Raw genomic sequence first — 19,911 nt, forward strand, 5'->3', positions numbered from 1 at the left:
AAGTTACGGATACGTTGTTTTCATTCAAATGAAAGCGTAAATAAATGTAGAAAACGTATCCACGTGGTGCAGCTGACACAGAACAGCATATACTGTTTGCGTTCAGTAGATACTCTCCAAAATAGTGCTTCAGTGATGTGGAGGAGACAAATTGTTGAATAACGTCGTTATTTTATTTATTTTCAGTACAAAAAAGTATTCTCATAGCTATGATGTCACATGAACTATTTTACCGATCTCCTTGCTACGTTTCTGGATGTTGATGGTGTTAATTACATTGCTGTTTATGGGAGGGTCAGAGTGCTGTCAGAATGCATCAGAAATATCTTAATTTGTGTTCCAAAGACGAACTAAGCTTTTACGGGAACAACATGGGGTAAGTGATTAATAACAAAATTTTCATTTTGAGGTGGAGTAACCCTTTAAGGTAGATATTTTGCTGATAATAGAAACTAGTGTCAGTCTGGAGCGTGAGCTTTGTTTTAGTGAAACAAAATGCAGACATATCTAATATGATATACTTACCAAGAAGGATCAAGCAGGGAATCAAAGGCAGGTTACCCATATTCTCAAGGTCAGAAGGAGTGGCAGACATCTATTAGTAAAGAAAACAATTTAAGATGGCTCACAGTATCTGCAAATGACAAATTAAAAAACTAAACAAAACAAACAAACAAAAAACAAAACAAAAAACAATGTGCTACTTGTTGCAATATTCTACAGCCTCTTAGATTCAGAGTAGGAAATCAAAATGATAATTTTCTGATCATTTACTCACCTGTATGCTGATTTAAACTCTGATGATGCAATAGATGATTTTTAATGAAGATGATATGCCTGTTTGTCCCTACGATGCAAAAGAATGGGGATCAAACTTTCAAGTAGCAACAGACAAACAGTAAATGGAGGATAAAGATTATTACTCACATGGTTTAGCCAGTTTTCTGAAGTGATTCAATTGGGTGAAAACAATTTTCACTGTATTTGCAATTCCATTCTCTAATTTGTGGTCCTTTGGTCTGATATTTTGATATCAGACAAAATGACTGGTGATTAATCATACCTTTATGTTCCTTTTGGAGCTCGACAGTTTGGTTCCCACTGGTCTTCCACTGTATGGTCAGAACAGACATCATTTCTCCATGACAATATCTTCACCTGTCCTCCAAGAAAAAGTCCTAAGAGTTTGAGACAGCATAAGGTTCAGTAATTATGAGATAACCATTTTTAGGTGAATGATTACTTCAACAAACAATAGGCAAACTTACCTTTATTTTTAAAAGAATGAGTCCTTTGCTTCTCTGCAAAGTCAGCCTTCAGTAGTTGAACTACAAGGACAAGAATAACATAACGTAAAGAACAGATAGCTTCTCTAGTTAACCAATTACAGACATCCCCCACAAAAAACATTTAAACAAAGTTTAAAAATAAAATAAAACCGTCTGTCGACTGTCATTCCGCTATTTTTTGCAATCCCTAGCAGTGGTTTGCACATTCACAGTAATCATGCAAGAATTATGAATTTTGTTCATACACACATATCTTTTGCTTACATAAAGATTGGGACATGTGTCCATTGCATAAATTGTGATGGTAGTAAATAGCAAATCAAATGCAGTTTGAGTAAACTTATACAGTATGCTAACGAGCTAACAATGCTATCATATCTTGCTCGGTTACTGTTCAGTGATTAAAACACACTATCCTGTCATCAAATTACGCTTTGCTGGCTCTTTATAATGTATGTTAATATTCAGAATTGTTCTTGGTAACTTACAGATAAAACCAAAAGCGTAGTTGCAACTAACAGCAGCAGATAATGGACGGTGTGAACCTCACGCTAAACTTTTAACCATGCACACAAGATAAACAACATCATTATACAGTATTTTTTACTCAGATAAAGTTTAGGATGTGCAGGTTAGAAAAAAAAGAGAGTTTCTTACCAGTTTGTGTGTGATACGACGACAGTTCGTTCAAAGGGTTCACGCTCCTGTGGTAACTTGCTGATAAAAACACATGATCACGAATCCAATTTAGATTCCAAAAGCTTAATTGGATGTTTAAACTTTAATATTTAAAAGTAATAAGTACTTTAGAAATTAAACAATAAAAGGCAGAGCTGCAAAATTACCTCATGCTGATAAACTAAGATGTCGTCCTATGCGCACGTACAAGGCAAAATATGGTATTATGCTTTTAAATAACAGTGTCTTACTGTTGCTGGTCATCTTGTCCCACAATGCATTGCAAAAAACAGTAACGTACTGTTATTGTATGAAAACAGCATTTTACTGTTAAATTTCCTTGTAAATTTACAGAAATTTTTTACCTTTTTTCTTTCCACTTTTTTATTTGAAATCCACTTTGAGACGTATAGGCTGCAAAAACTTCTGAGCGATTAACATTACCTCTTTTCAAAATGACTTCATATATATATTAACTTTGAGTAATTATTGATTAATGGTGATCATTACTTTTTTGCTGGCTGCAGTTAATATTCTGTTAACCCCCATCGTTCCCACGTCTGTAGCGTCCCACAGCCTTCAGTATTACAGCTCATAGTTGTTCAGGGGTTTTGGGGCCGTTGTGAATCTGCACAGCCTTTCTGGCAGTAATTGCACTCTCAAGTGCACTTGTGCGGCTCGCTGGAGAGCTCTTCCATCAGCCAATCAGACGTTCTTGTTTACAGACTGTTTCGTGCATGGCCTTTTCCTTCCATCAGGCCTTTAGAGCCTCACACACTCACACACATGATGAGCGCAGCTGTTCTGTGAGGGGACGTTCACACCTCATGAGGAGCTCTGATAATGCACAGACACTCTGATCGATACTGCAGCTCTGTAGGGTCTGTCAGCACTGACACTGCCTCTCACTCGCTGTGATTACAGCACAGTCCTGTGCATGACTTCTGTGACGGGCTGCAAACACACATTAGAGCTGTGCTCAGATGAGATTTAATATGGGACGTTATCTGTCTTTTTCATCTTTTTATGTTTCCTTTTTTCTGTCTTGTCTTACTTTAATGCAACTCTTTATCTGTCCATCTCATTCTTTCTTTCTATCTTTTTATATTTCTGTCTTTCTTCAAAAGTTTCAAATCGATATTTTTTGCGTTCAAATTTTTATTTTCTTGTTTAAGATTTTGAATATCAGAACTTTTTTTAATTCTGCATCCTATTACAATTAAATCACAATTTTATTTGCTATCTTACTACCTTGAGGAATTTAATTGAAATTAATTGGAGTTTACTGACTGCAATATTTTTCCTTGTTGTCTATACATATATAAAATGCATTTTATTCTTTCCAATTTGAAAACAAACTAACTGTAGTATCCTAAAGTTATATTTTGACAGATTCACTGAAAATATATAAAAACTGAGAATGGCCATTATTCATTGACAAGGCTGTTGGTAGATTTTGAGGTTGCAAAGAAAAAAATACTGCTTCCAAAAAGCAAAATGTGCTATTATGTGGTTTGTCAAAGTGTTTGAAAGCAAAAGCATTGTATTGAACACAAGCACAATTGACGGGGTAAATGCTGATGTAAACGTGTGGTCCAGCCCGTCTGTATGATCTTAAGTGTTGAGGATCTGTAGTTTTCATCAGATGCCACCGTTGAGGTGCATGTTCACTCATCAATGTCATGATTCATTCCAACATGCCTGATGTGCCCTTTGTGGTGTTTTTTCATTCTTCTAGTCTGTCAGTGTTAGAAGAGATTCTGGAAACCAGTTCTGCTTGACATTTCTCATGATATTATACAAATTTCTGTCAGCTTAGTGCATGTGCACATTTAAATTCTTGTAATCTTGCTGATCTAAATGAATATGAAATATATATATGTATATGTATGAAATGCATATGCAATGCTGCAAGTTGGACTATGAGTTCCGGTGCCAGCTTTTCACACCCTTTTTCTTGACCCTCTTTATTGCTTCACACACAAGAAATGCCAGGACGTGCCGAGAGTAATTGCACATTCACAAAGCAAGAGGTCATTTTAAACACGCGTGCATGAAATACAGCCGATCACATGACCCACTTTCTTCTTTCTTCCATCTTCAGGCACAGCAGAAAATAAAGGTCACACAGACCGCATGATACCATAGATCTCATGAAACGGTAATGAATTCAAGTAGGCGTTGCCCGCGTGACAGTTTGCAGAAGGGCTGCTATTCGTCAGATAGTGGGTTAATTGGTCGGGCCAATAGCTGCTTTCCATCAGCTCATTAGCTGAGTCTTGATTGTGTATGGCGAGATTCAAAAATGTGATGAGCACAGTATGTGTATGGCGCAGCACAAAAATGAACCGAAACTCTGCATAGGCTACTTGTAAAATGAATCCCTGGGAAACAAATGTTAGTATTTTTAACGGGTCAAAGACACTTATTTTTTCTAATTTAATTCTGTTCTAATTTAAAATAATCTTGTCGGTTAACGGTTAATAAATGGTTAACGAGCGACGGTTGTCAGTTAGGAAAAATCACTGAAATTAACATTACCATGAAACAATTTTCACTCAAAAAATTGCTGGTAAATTTAAAATATAGGCTAATTACATAGAAATGGCAAGTAACACATCGAATAAAATATTACATTTTTAAAGTAGAAAGACTGAAATAGTTGTTTCTTGTGAAGCATAATCCAATAATTTTATTTTCAAAATAATATTTTTTCAGTGTAGGTGAGTATAAGCAGAACTATATGATATCTGAAATAATTAGTCACCTACTTTTACATGGACAGAAATTCTGATTTTAAAGAATCTGTGCGTTATTAGTTTTTGAAACATGCCTATGTAGACCGAAAAACACGTCTGATTGACGTTACCATAGTTTGTATTATTTTTTAAATGTTGTTAAAAACAAGCAAAGCATATCGTTAAGACAGTCTATACCTATCAAATGGCAGTTCACTATATTAGTCGACAAAATAACATTTGCAACCCATTTTTAGTTTTGCAAAATAACATATTTCTGAAAGATTTGCTATAAAAAGAAAAAGTAGGGCGCAATAGAACTTGAGTGGGTTTTTCCTGTCAGAATGTTTGTGTTTTAAGCTGACAGTTTGATCAGGTACAGTGTTCATTTTTAGGTAAATTTATAAATTCTGTGTATATCAGGTAGAGTTTAGTTCTCTCTGTATTGAAGTGAGGAAAGGATTTGTGCAGGTCAGTCGGTCGTTCCAGGATAATCCCAGACAATCCAGATGGCAGGCAGACCAGCCCAAACACCAGCTAATATGACACCAGACCTGTGCACCTGGGAAAAAAAACACATTTAAAGGGGTCATATGATGCGATTTCTTGTTTTCCTTTTCTTTAGTGTGTTATGTAGCTGTATACGATCTGCAGGAGTGGGAATCTTCAGCCACTTCACGATCCGATTCCAAAACGATTCTTGATCTACGTTTTTTCCCCAATTAATTCTTCTGCTGTGCAAATACATCTTTACAACTTTACATTTTAACCAAAATTGCAGTTTCTATGCTTTTTGTTTCTAGTTGGAACCTCTGTCAGTCAGTACTGCCATCTTAAAAATAGGGGTGTGAATCTTCACTGGTTTCACGATTCAGTTCAATTACGATTATCATTATCAACTCAATATCAAGATGCGTCCCATTCTCAGTTTTCAATATTACTGCACATGGCTATATATTCATATACATTTTATATCAAATTTATTTTGTGCAAAATTTAGATTTTTTATTATTATATAAGCAGGCTACTTAAAATAAATAAGAGCTTCAGGACAAACAAACACAAAGCGCACGTGAAAGTCTGTCAGTGTGCGAGTTTCGTGCATCTACTGCATTCCAAACTGCATAAATGAAAGCATATCTAAAGCAAAACACAGCGGGTGGAAGCACACACTGTCAAGCAATGCACACGTCTCACAGCGCAAATTCTGTGCAATGAAGCACGCCGCGTCTCTAGCGCGCAAAAAAAAACAAGCTCAGAATCTATTCTGATTCAGAATCGTTGAAGAGAGAATCGCGATGCATCGGAGAATCGATTTTTTTTTTTCTCCCATTTTGTCAGCTGTCTTAACCGCGGCTTGTGTACTGCAAATACATACAAGCATCATCACTGTGTCTGTCACGCGACTCTGTTCCCCTTTCAGGTTTGAACTGATGGTAAAACTAAGGACATTATTAACTGTCTTTATATTTACTTTGAAAGCTGAAGTTCGTGATTATGGTAAGGGGCATTACATTTCCGATGCGTGCTTGTGGTGTCACAATGTACTGTGTCAGCTGGCCAATTAGGGCTGTCAAATTGACTGAAAAACTAAATTGGAATTTTGTACTAAAATATTAGCAAAATTCGAATTATATTCGGATTTAAAAGGCATAATTTCTGTTCGTGGGAAAAAAAGCTTTTGGCTTCTCTCCTGAGGCCACAAGAGGGCGCATTGAGCAAAATATTACCGTACTAATGCACGTTTCTTCAAAGCAATAAAAAAAACAAGACTATCTTTGAAAGTACATAATGTTTAAAATAACAGTGATGTTCTCTTTTTCCGCTATTTTTTTGAATGAGCAGTGGATTATTAACTGAAAAGACATTAAAAAAGCATTAAAATGCAACGACACCTACATAGTCATCTCATCTTTTGTGGCACGTATGACACGCATTTAAAATTCGATTGCTGCGTTTTTGTATCCGAATGTGGATTTTTATTTTAAATTCGACGAATATTTGACTTTTTTTTTTTTTTTGACAGCCCTTTGGCCAATCAGAGCAGACTGCTTGTCGGAAGGAGGGGCTTTGTAGAAAACGGTGCGTTTGAGGGAGGCGGGACATAGAGGAACTACAATAATGTACAGTATTTGAAAAATAATCTGTTTTTTGAACATTAAAGCATGTCAACATATTCTGTTACACCAAACACACAAAATAATGATCTTTAAAAAAGCAATAACACAAATCATCAGCAGAGACTCACATAGATTCAGTATATCACGCTCTGAGCACCACCCAAAATGTCAATTACACTATTTTGTTATTATCTCTTCATTGTGAAAGCATCAGTGATTTAACTCACATGTGACTTTAAATGAGAAATCATGACATCGGATGAAAATGTATGTTCATCTTAAACGGCACTCGGAGGAGATCTTAGAAGAAATGTAATAATCAGGATTTGAAGACAAAGGAAGATTAGATTGTGTCTTCATGACCTGCGACAGCTGTTCAGACACGCGAGACAATGATGTGGAATTATTCTTGTGAAATGTCCTAATCTTTCTAATCCATGCGAGGAGGAAGAGTATGGACAGATTTACAAGAAAGACCTATATCTGGAGAGATGCAGTCTATACTATGACTAAGGCTGAGCGATTCATTGCATTTGCGATAATATCGCGATATGAAAAAAAACGTGATTTTACAACCAATTACACTCGGTCACGTGACACGCAAGAGTAAAGAGGTGTGTTCGACTCGATCGGTGTATGACATCAAAGTACAGTGAGAGAAAGCATAAGGGACGCCCGCTCTCTTATAGCTCTCGCAGTATTTGATGACACACAGCGATCGGTCTAGCTGCGCTGCTTCAAGTCCAACACATCTAAGCAGTCTTCAGAGGAAGCATCAGGTTGGCACGCTATGTTGCCAAGTTAACCTCTAGAATATTTTCATGGGAATTGTCACTTGATAGAAGCTATTCATATTACACTGATGCCAACATAAACAGGTTGCCCTCATCCTTGAAATAGTAATATTAATACACTTTGGTATATAAAAGCTAATCAAATTAACTAGGGGTGACCCCGAATAGTCAACGATTCGATGCTTCGATAGGAGGAGCCTGATTCGACTACCGATCTCACAGTCGAATATAAAGCTCGGGTCTCAGGTTTTCGGATCCAAGTGGACCCATGAAGAGCTCGTTCACTCTGTCTGGCAGACATTTTGAAAGCTGTCTAAAAACGTTCACCAAAAGAGGCACTTTTTAGACTTTTAAGCCTATATTTTGGGTAAACTTCACTACTTATATTAAAATTAAGAGATTAAAGTTCAGACTTTTGCATATTATAACCTGGAACTTGGATGTGGGAAATAATTAGAGTTAGATCCAAAAGATAGTTTTAGCAACACAGCGCAGATGCTACAGAACACAGTTAGCTGACTAGCTGTATAAGATTGTGTGCTACGCTAACATATTACTTCACAGACATTACTGGATTGTACTTTTACATCCATAATATTATAAATTGACAGTTTATTGCTGGTCTGTCGTTTTACAGTACTGTAATTTTTAAAGATTTCATAATATTTTAAGGTGAGCTTAAAGGGTACACTACTATAAAAATCACACTGCTTCAGTGTGACATCAATAAGAAAAAGTATAATTTCATAGATATTGTTAATAATATTTGTTCATTAAAATATGTATGAATTTAATACATGACCTAGACTATTTATTTATCAAAATCCTGTCATTTTAATAAATATTACATAAAATTTATTACAAATTGTTGCTGCACCAATTAAGCTCAGTGTGCTCTCTTTAAGCTCTTCCACATTGAACATCAATGTAAATACTTCATAAACAGATTTGAAGTATTAACTGATGGTTGTCACTTTAAGTTAAGTTAAGCCAACTCCAATCTACAGACTGGCTCTGATCTTTGGTAACTAGCATCAACTTCTCCAGACTGTAAATCTGTGGAAAATCAGGACAAAAATCCTGTTTAGATATACGTGTATAGATATTCCAGCCTTAAGAGATTATAGATAAATTGACCTATAATGAGGCTAGTTTCTGTGTTCATCCCCATGAATGAAATGTTTTATTTGATTTTTGAATGTTTGTTACTTATCTGAACATGGACTAGTCTAGATGTTGCAATGTGCTTAAATGTCACTTCACTATGAATATATAACTGTGATCGACTTGAATGCCTTGTTTCTTGATTTTAGTGTTCTGTTCTGAAGTAAAACCCTTTTCTGTTCTGTCATTATATCAGTTTCAGACCTGCTCAGATAAACTGGATTGCTGATTGCTGTACGATCTGGAGCGCAGCCATGCACTCGCTCTGTTAATCTGAGACGGGTTTGAGTCTGGACAGCACAGATTTATGTTAAACAGTACAGTTCTAATCTGATGTTTGTGTGCTGACATATTTCCCCCCGCTCTGTGTAGGCCAGCATGAGTCGGCATCTCTAATCTCACTGTTCTTGCTTTGGTGAGGCGTAATTCTGCTCTAATGCAGAATCTCATCTGCATTGTCTTTCAAACAGCCCATTTTATCCATCTGTTAGTGAAATTCACTTCACATGAGACTTAATGTGCCTGTGATTGAAGAGGTTTTTAACCAACACAGTGTGCTTTTGTTGCTGACAGGAGTCCTGTGCTGAGAAAGGGGTTTGACTCCGATGAAACACTCTGACATGAGAGAAATTCAAGCTGTCTTTTCTTCGTATGAGCAGATGCTTGCTTTGTCCTGCTGTTTTCCATTTTTTAGATGGCTAATTTTTAGACTGTTTAACAATTGTAGGCAATGAATTTTCGGCTCAAGGTCTGCATTTAAAGTCACACCAGAGGTGTTCTGCTGAGATCAAGACTTGGATTTCTGCAGACCGGTCAAGTTCTTCCACACTGACTGAATCAATTATTTCTTTTTGAACCATGTCTTATACACAGAGGCACTGTCATGTTAGACTAGAAAAGGGTTCTGTCCAAACTCTTGCTATAAAATTAGAAGCACACAATTCCCTAGAATATCATTATATGCTTAAACATTAAGATTTGTACTCATGGAAATTACTAAAGTAGTCAAACCTGTTCATTAGAAGGGGGTGACCCAATACTTTTGGCAATATAGTGTGTATGTATGTATATCGTAATCCAAAGGTTGCGAGTTCGAGTGTCAGGTCCGGCAGGGATTGTTGGTGGAGGGAGTGGGGGTAAAAAAAATCAGGTGGCATTTGGGCATTTTGAGATTATCATTATTTTTGTTTGTTAGCTAGTCTAGTTGAATTTTCTTTTTACAAATACTTTTGGGGAAATTAAAAAATTATAACAAAAAATTCCAAATTTCAAAAATTTAAATGTATTATGTTTACATTTTTGAAATTGTGAAAATTTTGTTAAAATTTTTTTAATTTCCCCAAAAGTATTTGTAAAAAGAAAATTCAACTAGACTAGCTAACAAACAAAAATAATGATAATCTCAAAATGGCCAAATGCCACCTGATTTTTTCCAATTTTTTATAAATTAGGGGTTATAAAAATGACATCACAATGCAAAAAATGACCCAAACAAGTCTGAGACAAGTTTTCTGAGATTCACAGATGTTTGTCATACCTCTGTGATGAAACGTTCTCTGTGTTCGATCCTGTTCTTAGAAAACAAGGTTTCAGTTTCTAAACGCTGAGTATCAGGATGCATAAAAATAGCACAAAGCAGGACTGTCACTGGGACAGGTTTCAGGACGGCAGGGTTTCTCTCTGCGGAGAGAATTTCTGTCTTGCAGAGAGTGTACTTTACCTCGCAGGGGCACGTGGTCAAAGTGCCTGCAAGGATCATTAACTATTCATGGAAGTACATCCCTGCTAATGGGACCTACAACTATTTTAATTATTGATGTTGTAATTGACAGCGTGGTCCTGCCTCCCCTCACGGGAGCGGGTGAATTTACGTGTATGACATTGTTCGTCGCCCCCATCCCATGACCCTTCCAGTCTCATCTTCCATCTGTCTCAGAGATCAGCGTCATTTTTGCATCTGTCATTCGTAATATGTCGTGCCGACCGGGCTGTTTTTTCTCTTCTGTCTGCCGGTCATTGATGTTGATGGGCAGCTGTCAGTTGGGCTTACGCTGATGATGAAGCGCGGGATGCTGCTGGTGGGAAGCTGCATTAATTGGTGATAAATGAAAGCTTATCGGCAGTAAAAACACGAGTGGAAGCCCTCGGGGAGTTTATCTCACACCAGCGCAGATTAAACACTCATTAGGGCGGTAAATTGCGGCCGGATCTGTCACTTAGCGTCACGTCAAAGCGCCGTGATCATTAGTTATCTCGCGGGCGGTGGGTGGACAGGGGGGTTGTCCTCTTAATTAGATAAAGTGATAAATAAAATGTAAAATGACATTCCCCACTGTTCGCACATCATCTGTTTCCTAGACTTGCCTTCGTGATTTTCATAAGTGGCTTTTGCTAAATCAAGCAGCACTATCACAGTTCCTCGTTCGGTTAGAGGCTTGTTCAAATCCTTAACCTGAATTTTATTTCAGACACATATAAAATATGAGACAAATTCAAATTCTGCAGTAAATTGGCTCCAAAAGACAATGGTGTTGTAATTTAGCTCAGCTCAGTTCAAGGTCTTTAATCTCCAACTAAGCAAACCAGAAGTATCAGGTGAGGTTTAACTTCATTTTTTGTACTACAGACATGAATGTTTGCTCAAATCGTGCATCTTGAATCAGGTGCACAGACTAACACTGAAGGAGGAACTCAAACCATAAATGAACTCTTTTGACTTGGACTAGCCCTTAAAAACCACCCAGAAAAGCGAGTACATAGCAACACCCTGACAACCACTTACAGCATCTTAGCATCATTGTGGTGAGATTTGCTCCGCTGTTGTTCTGAATTCTACACTTTCTGAAAACATAATGTTTAACATTTAACACACACACGCATACACATCAGGTTTTTTGTATGATAACATTTATAATATTTTGATTATTATTATTATTAAGGTGCCATTGAATGGAAAACTGTATTTACCTTGGCATAGTTGAATAATAACAGTTCTGTACATGGAAATGACATACCGTCAGCCTCAAACACCATTGTTTCCTCCTCCTTATGTTAATCTCGTGAATGCAAAAGGCCACTGAAAAATAGGTGAATCAGAACATAACACAGACTGTGACGTTACAGTCGGGATCACTAATAGTTACGCCCTCAACATTTGCATATATCCGTCCATGTTCTAGGCCAGCCGCCAGCCGAACCATCAGAAGTTCTGCAGGTATTGTGAAGAAACAAGCGAGGACAACAGAAAAATGGCAAATCATGGAAATAAATGTTATGTTCCAGGCTGTGCAGGGGATGTGAAGTGCAGGGATGGGTTGGTGTCTGTATTCAGAACGGCACGGAAAGCAAATAACGCGTTCTAATAAAATAACGCGAGCCACTAAAGGGACATGGTTAGCTCCTTGCTAGCGGTAGCCTGTTACATTACAGTACATAAGATTTCACTCACCACATAAACAGAGTAAGGAGAGATGAGGATGATGGCAAATGATTTACAGATCCTGAGCACCACTGACAAGCATCTGATCTTGTAAAATGTGTGGGAAGTAATGCCGCTCCATAGTATAAACAGAGTACATGCGATCGCGAATCTCGAAGTTTCAATGCCCAGTATATTAATAGCGACTCCCTGATGCCCGCATTTTATGTACAGTATAATTACACAATGATATAACTGCCCTGTGTTTCCTTCATGCTGTGTGAGCTACTGAAATGAGCCGCAATGTGAAACAGCCAATCAGAGCAGAGCTCAACTTTATTATTCATGACCCTTCCAAATAAGGTAATAACAGACCATTTAGTTCTATAGGGAGAAATCCTAGGGTTGCAAATGGACATGTAAAACCATTTCTGGAGAATTTTTGCCCTTACCTAAGCCACATAGCTTCTATGTAAATATCAGAGAACAATTTAAAATATTGTATCAGTGCATTCTATGGCACCTTTAATATATTTGATCATATTTAGCTTGTTATATTTTGACTAGTCAATATTTGAGGTGGATCAAAACCTTACATCAAAGTTGTCCTAAAACTTATTTATTTGTATTTTTATTTTTTATTCGTTTTAGTGATTTTAGTACTTGAACTTTTATTTCTGTTATAGTTGCCAAGGAAATTTTTCTAATTTTCTTTCTTTTTAGGTTTTATTTCAGCTTAATATCAATTAAGTTTTAGAAATGTTATATTTCTGTTTAGCTTTTTTTATTTGAGTTAAAGTGTCGGTTAGCTGCCAAAGCAACATTTCACATGGGTTTGGAACAACAAGGTTGAGTTAATGATGGCAGAACTGTCTTTTTTGGGAGAATTATCCCTTTAAAACAAACCTAATATGACGAAGACTGCTCTTCTGGCCGCACTGTTGAGATGACAGATCTACCGTGAAAACCATGGCATTTGGGGTGGTGATGGCGCAGTGGATAAGACACATGCCTTTGGTGTGAGAGACCCGGGTTCGAATCCACTGTGAGACACCAATGTGTCCCTGAGCAAGACACTTAACCCCTAGTTGCTCCAGAGGCGTGCGACCTCTGACATATATAGCAATTGTAAGTCGCTTTGGATAAAAGCGTCAGCTAAACGAATAAATGTAAATGTAAATTTGTCCATCTCTAACAAATGTTGTGGGCAACGTCACATTTTTTCCTTATTATTTTAAAGCAGTGGTTTTCAGACCGGTCCTGCAAGCACCCCTAGCACCTCACATTTAGTATGTCTCCCTATATCTGACACCCTCATTTAAGGTCTTGCAGTCTCTACTGATGAGCTGAATCAGGTGTGATAGATGAGGGAGACACAGAAAATGTGCTGGTGGTGCTCGCAGGACCGGTTTGAAAACTACTGTTTTAAAGAATAATTTCAGGTTAAAGCTCAAAGACTATTTCAGTCATTGTATATCTGTACCAACAGTTCTCTGACAATGACAGCAGATGTTTCCTTTTTATTTTTGGATTTTTGGCCTCATGCATCATGGGAACTCGTTTGCTCAGTCACAAACCGATGCTGGTGTGCTTACGGGCCTGATCGCGGGCCGCTGTGGCCAGGAGCGCACATGCAGATAGACGTGAACGTGCCGCACTGCAGTGACAGCTACGTTTACCCAGCATGCCCGCAGCTCACCTTTATACATTTGGGTTGCGGGGTGACCTGCCCATATGGCATAATGAGGCTGAATCAGGCCGAACAGAGACGCCGGCGGTGCTGTGTGACTCACCTGTGAGAGTTAGGCAAATTCAGGCTCGCTGTTAGCTGACCTTCCTCTAATGCTGTGTCGTGCATGTGAAGATTCAGTTATATAGTGCAGATTTACGGACTGTTTGACATGCATGTGTAAGAGTCACATGTCAGAGCTAGAGTGTTGTTTATGAGAGGTTGCCAGGGTGTTGCTATGCAGTTGCTAGGGTTGTTACTTGAGTTGCAAAGTCAAAAAAGACAAACATTGTAAAAATTTCACCTAATTCAACTTAACAAATTGTGACCCTGGACCACAAAACCAGTCTTAAGTGTCAGTTTTTCGAAGCTTTCCATTGATGTATGGTTTGTTAGGATAGGACAATATTTGGCCACGATACAACTATTTGAAAATCTGAGGGTGCAAAAAAATCTAAATATTGAGAAAATCGCCTTTAAAGCTGTCCAAATGAAGTTCTTAGCAATGTATATTACTATTTAAAAATAAAGTTTTGATATAGTTACAGTAAGAAATTTATAAAATATCTTCATGGAACATGATCTTTACTTAATATCCTAATGATTTTTGGCATAAAAGAAAAATCTATCATTTTGACCCATACAATGTATTTTTGGCTATTGCTACAAATATACCCCAGCGACTTAAGACTAGTTTTGTGGTCCAGGGTCACAATTTAGTTCAGTCTTAAATTTGTAAGTATAATCAAATGAGCTGTACAAGGCATTTTAACTAATTTTTTTAATCTTGTATAACTTAAAGTGAAGTTGAAATTAAACCATTTTGATGAGCAGGGCTATTAGTTAACTAAAACTTAATCCTTAAACACTTTTTTTTACTTTAAAATAAACTTTAACTTAAGTAAAATCATCTAAAATAAATATAAAATAATTTAAATAATATAAAATAATAATAATTAATTTAATGTGATTTACTAAAATAACTAAAACTGAATATAACTAATACACGCTATACACATTTAAAATATAAAATATTTAACATATAATTAAAATTTTATATATTTAAAAATAACAAAATTTAATATAAAATAATAATGACAATTAAAAAAATATATATAATAAAAATAATTTTAAAAATATTTAAGATTTTAATTTAATCTTTAATTTAAAAAAAATTATTATCTCAATACTAAGATAAAGTGGTTGATGGAAAAACATATGTTGCCATGACTTATTGATCATACAGTTTTTTTTTTTTTTTTTTTTTTTTTTTTTTTTTTTTTTTTAATACATGTCTCAATAATATTCTGGTCTCAGTATGCATACTGCATATGTTTAGTCAAAAATGCACATTTGCAAGTTTTTTTTTTATTTATTTAAATGAAATGTATTTATATAATATAAATTTTTTTTTTTTTTTTTTTTTTTTAAAGACCGTTGTCCCCTCCTCCAGTCAGCCTGGCTTGATTCTACAGTATGCAGATAATGCCATTGATTGTTAAATGGAGATCTGTCTGCTCATCCATGCAGAAAATCTGGATTAGTCCTTTAGTCCACAGATTTTGAATTACAGTAGAATGTATTTGTTATTTTCATGCCAGTTTTACTGGCAAAAGCCATTCATGTGTTGTTGACCTGCAGAATTAAAATCATTGCCACAGGATCAATGAACAATATATCTGAAAAATATATATATATATATTTCAAAAGATATAATATTCTGAACAATATATCTGAAAAGGGTTGTTTTAAACGTTTTGTGGACCTTTACTATTAAGAACCATATAAGACTAGGTTAAAAGATAACTACATAAGTACATTTAGTTTAGAACGCATCTAATTTCTTGGAAGACAAAGCTGAGAAAAGCTGCTTTTGTATGCGGGAGGCAGTTAAAGTGTAGATTATTTAGTATTCTGGGTCCTGTGTGTTGAACGAGACGTATATATTGCGTTTTGATTTGGGGAGTGTTTGTACATCTACTGGCACCATTATATTTCTGGCCCATTTTCACCAGATGAATATTCATGATGTTCTCTCGCTCCTCATCTGAATACAGTTCATTTGTGCATTGAATCAGCTGCACGAAATTATAATATCTACAAGTTTAATGTGAATATTTTTGCATGTCTGACAAGGCCTTTTTTAGTAACTCCTCTGCCAATTTGCTTTTAAATTGCAGTTTATTGGAGATGAACAGAGTGCAACAGAACGTGGAGGCTTTGAGATGTTTTGTTGAAGGTGGTGGATTTGTTACATAAGCTCTGTTTTTGTTTGCTTTTTGTTTAGTTCTCTTTTATGTCCAGTAATGTGTCTGTAATAATTTCCATTATTCTACCATTTCCATCCACCGTTTCCATTGCGGTCTAAAGTACCGAGAAGAATAGGCAAATAGTCTGGTGACTTAGGTCTGCGCTTGTTTCTCAATACCAAATACGCAAATTTCAGACTTGCATCCTCGGTGGTTCAGACTTCGACTTGGGAGTGTCGTGGACGGGACGACGCAAGTCTGGTAATTCTGCAAACAGCAGCGTACTTGATAACATCAGTCAGCTTGCCTCGGCTACTGAAATTTTCCTCACTGTATTTACAATAGGATGAAATATGATATCAAACACCACTGCCTCTTTTAGTTTTCATTTAAACATATTAATATAGCCGCAGAAATGTAGTTTAGGGAATATACATTACAATGAAATGAAATAATATATCAAACAGCATTGCCTCTTTTCATTTTCATATTATCAACATAATAATCGATTTATAGAATAATAGAATAAAGACCAAAGATTACCTGTTAGATTTACCCAAAGTGAATTATATCTCATGTTTAACCACTACAGAGAGGACTAGCTGAGGTTATGCTCCTCTCAGTGGAAAACATGAGCACGCTGTGATCGCGTGGAGCTCACGTCTCTGAAATCGGCGAAGCACATTTTCAAATAGGTGCTGTCTTTATAAATAAATCGCAGATTTGAGTTTTAAACAACTACAGAAATACTTTTAAAGCTATATTTCACGACACGATAACATTTACATTTACATTTACATTTAGTCATTTGTCAGACGCCAAACAGATAACAGTAATATTTAAAAAAATTAAGCGAATATGGTCGTTGAAATGCAATGCTGCTTGAACTCAACCAATCAGCATGCTCAGCACCCAAGTCCCGCCCCCGAAAGTTCCGGACCTTTGAAAAAAAGTACGACCACGCGAGCAGGGACTTTCTGAGGGGCAAATTTGTACCCGGAACTTTATTTAGATCCTGGTTCCTGCGGTGGATACACAGAGTACCAGCAGAAAGTCTCTAGTTCCTGGGTAAAGTTCCTGCGGTGGAAACGGGGCTATTGACTATTATGTTGTTCATCAACAAATCAGCCATGCTCAGAAATCCCTAGTCATTTGCTTTTTTATATGCTCTTGACTTATGCCTTTTCTGTAGGTGTTCTGACATGTTTGGTAATTAGGATAATATAAGGTCTGACCTGGACGTTCATGTAATAATACAGTACATGGTAGGACTCATCTGTACGGTTTGTTTTTGTTACTCCAAGATCCTTCAATCTGGTCTCAGTTTTCAGCTCCCGCTGAGAGTAATTGGTTTGTTTTGAGTTTAGTCACACGTCTGCTGTCTGGAAGGAATCTATGGATGCGCAGAGGTCTTACAGGTCTCCGATCTCTCCAATTTGCCCTTATGAGTGTGAGTGCAAAACACCCTCGATCTAATCCAGCCTCCCGCTGCGCTCCGTCCTCGTTTGTTTGTAACCAATTACAGCCTGAGAGAGAGGGAAAACAAACATACATCAGCTTGGGCGAGTTCTGTGCGCCCATGCTAAATTTACCCATGAGGCCCTGAAATGAAAAGCAGCTGATGTCTGCAGGATGCCAGATCTCTTCTTCTTCTACGTCTGCAAGGGAGCACAATCATGATGGCCTGTGAAGACACTGTGAACGTTAGATCATGATTGTTCGTGATTCAGTTTTCTACTCCACTTCCTCACCTCCTCTATGACTCGCTGAAGGCTATTTATGAGGATGCTTTCTGAATATATAGTGCATGTTCGTGCAGATACAGTCATGGCCAAAAATATCGGCACCCTTGGTAAATATGCTCAAAGAAGGCTGTACAAATTAGTCTGCATTGTTAATCCTTAACAATGCTGTGAAGTTGTTGCAAAGAATAAAGTCATATTGGCTTGACATGAGATAAGAGTGAATAAAAAAGCACAAAAATGGTAATTCCTGTAAGTTTCATTATATCTCAGCATGTGCTTTAGAACGAGATGCTAGAACACTGTATCAGATGTGCTGTTTTTAACAGTGTTCTTACACCTCCATTCACTGCTGCTCTCTGTGACTGTGATCAGGAGGTGTTCATGTGAGCGACTGACAGGTGCTGCTCATCTTCTGCTTCTGTTCTCTATTCAAGGGACAGTAATGGAGACTTCAGCCCTCCATCGTCATCCATCATTTATAGAGTGTTTCCGAGTACGCAGTGTGTGCATCTTAAAAGTAGTCTGCTTTCTGGGGGGGGGTTTGTTTGTTTTTTTATATATGTTTTTATATATATAGGCTTGTGACTGTCCCATTGACTGCATAGTAAATTGCACTGTCAAGGTCCATAAAAGTATAAAAACATCGTCAGAATAGTCCACCTGCCATCAGTGGTTCAATCTGAATTTAATGAAGCGATGAGAACACTTTTTCTGTGCAAAGATAACAAAAAAACTATTTTATTCAACAATTCGTCTCCTCTGAGTCAGCGTAGCGCCATTTTGGAGAATATTCGCTGGACTCCAGCAGCGTACGCTGTCACAAGGACCGTCGGGACAGTCACAAGCCTCCCGGTTTTCATCCAAAATATCTTAAATAGTGTTCCGAAGACGAACGAAGCTTTTTCGAGTTTGGTACGACAGGGGTAAGTGATTAATGACAATTTTCATTTTGGGGTGGCGTATCCCTTTAATAACAATTTAATGTCTCAGAAATGTGACGGTAAGTACATCGCCCCCTTCAGGTTTGTCTTACTGGAACACGTGGTCCAAGCATTTACATTTATTTACTTGCATAGAGTATGTTTTGGGGTGGCGGTAATGCACCTATTTTCGTTGGTTGCCAGCCGCCGTTAAAAACCAAGAAGAAGAAGAAGAGTATGTTTTGGCGCTAGTCATTTCAGGCTGGCATCTGTCACCCTCCTCAGACACTCAGTTATCAGGTTATATATTTAGCTTAGCTGTTAATTGTTAATTGGCGATGCAGTAAATAAAGCAGTTTATCCAGCCAACACACAGCAGTGTGTGTGCGCTAAAGGCCGTGCACCTGCCACACTCCTGCCATGCACGCCATCCATGGAGCCCCTCCTTAAGCAAACCCTGGAGCGAGTGATTGGTGGGTAGGGTTGGGCATCGAGAACCGGTTCCAACTTGGAACCGTTAAAAAAATAACGATGCCATTGGAATTGTTTCTAAAATTTGTTTTCGATTCCGATCATCGGTTCCAAACGCGCAAGTTTTGGTTTCCATTGTGGCCACCGTATTTCCGGAAGTGCTTGCCGCGCGCTTGTTCAGTTGCAGCTATGGAGCACGGTAAGCGGCGCTCAAAAGTGTGGCTTTATTTCACACTAAAAAAGCCTGGGTCGGCACAGTGCAACACATGTGACAAAATGATATCTTGCACGGGAGGATGCACTACGAATATGACGAAACGCCTACATGATGTACAAATTAAGGAGTGTAGCGTGTTTGACGTGCTGCGCAGGTCCACTGTCTCGTCCTCCTTGGGCAACCCTGCGCTAACCAACGTTAGTAACGTTACCTCGTCACAACAATCAGATAAGTGACAACAATAAAGCGCTTGACCAAATTTGGTGAACAACAACGTTACTGAAATTTTTTTTTTTCCCTCGTAGATGAATGTAGCGTTATGCAAATTGCCCACGCTAGTAGCAGTCCTAATATTACTGCTGCTAATGCTAAACCGGTG

The 19,911-nt window shown here is 37.4% G+C and overlaps 1 protein-coding gene across 1 annotated transcript in view; it reads left to right on the forward strand.

Moving 5' to 3' along the window:
• The window catches only part of LOC306885889 (SAM and SH3 domain-containing protein 1-like), a 101,352-nt gene that overhangs the window by 29,659 nt on the left and 51,782 nt on the right, over window positions 1-19,911 (forward strand). The window lies entirely within an intron of this gene.

Source organism: Barbus barbus, assembly GCF_936440315.1.
Source record: "Barbus barbus genome assembly, chromosome: 20".
Taxonomy (NCBI): domain Eukaryota; kingdom Metazoa; phylum Chordata; class Actinopteri; order Cypriniformes; family Cyprinidae; genus Barbus; species Barbus barbus.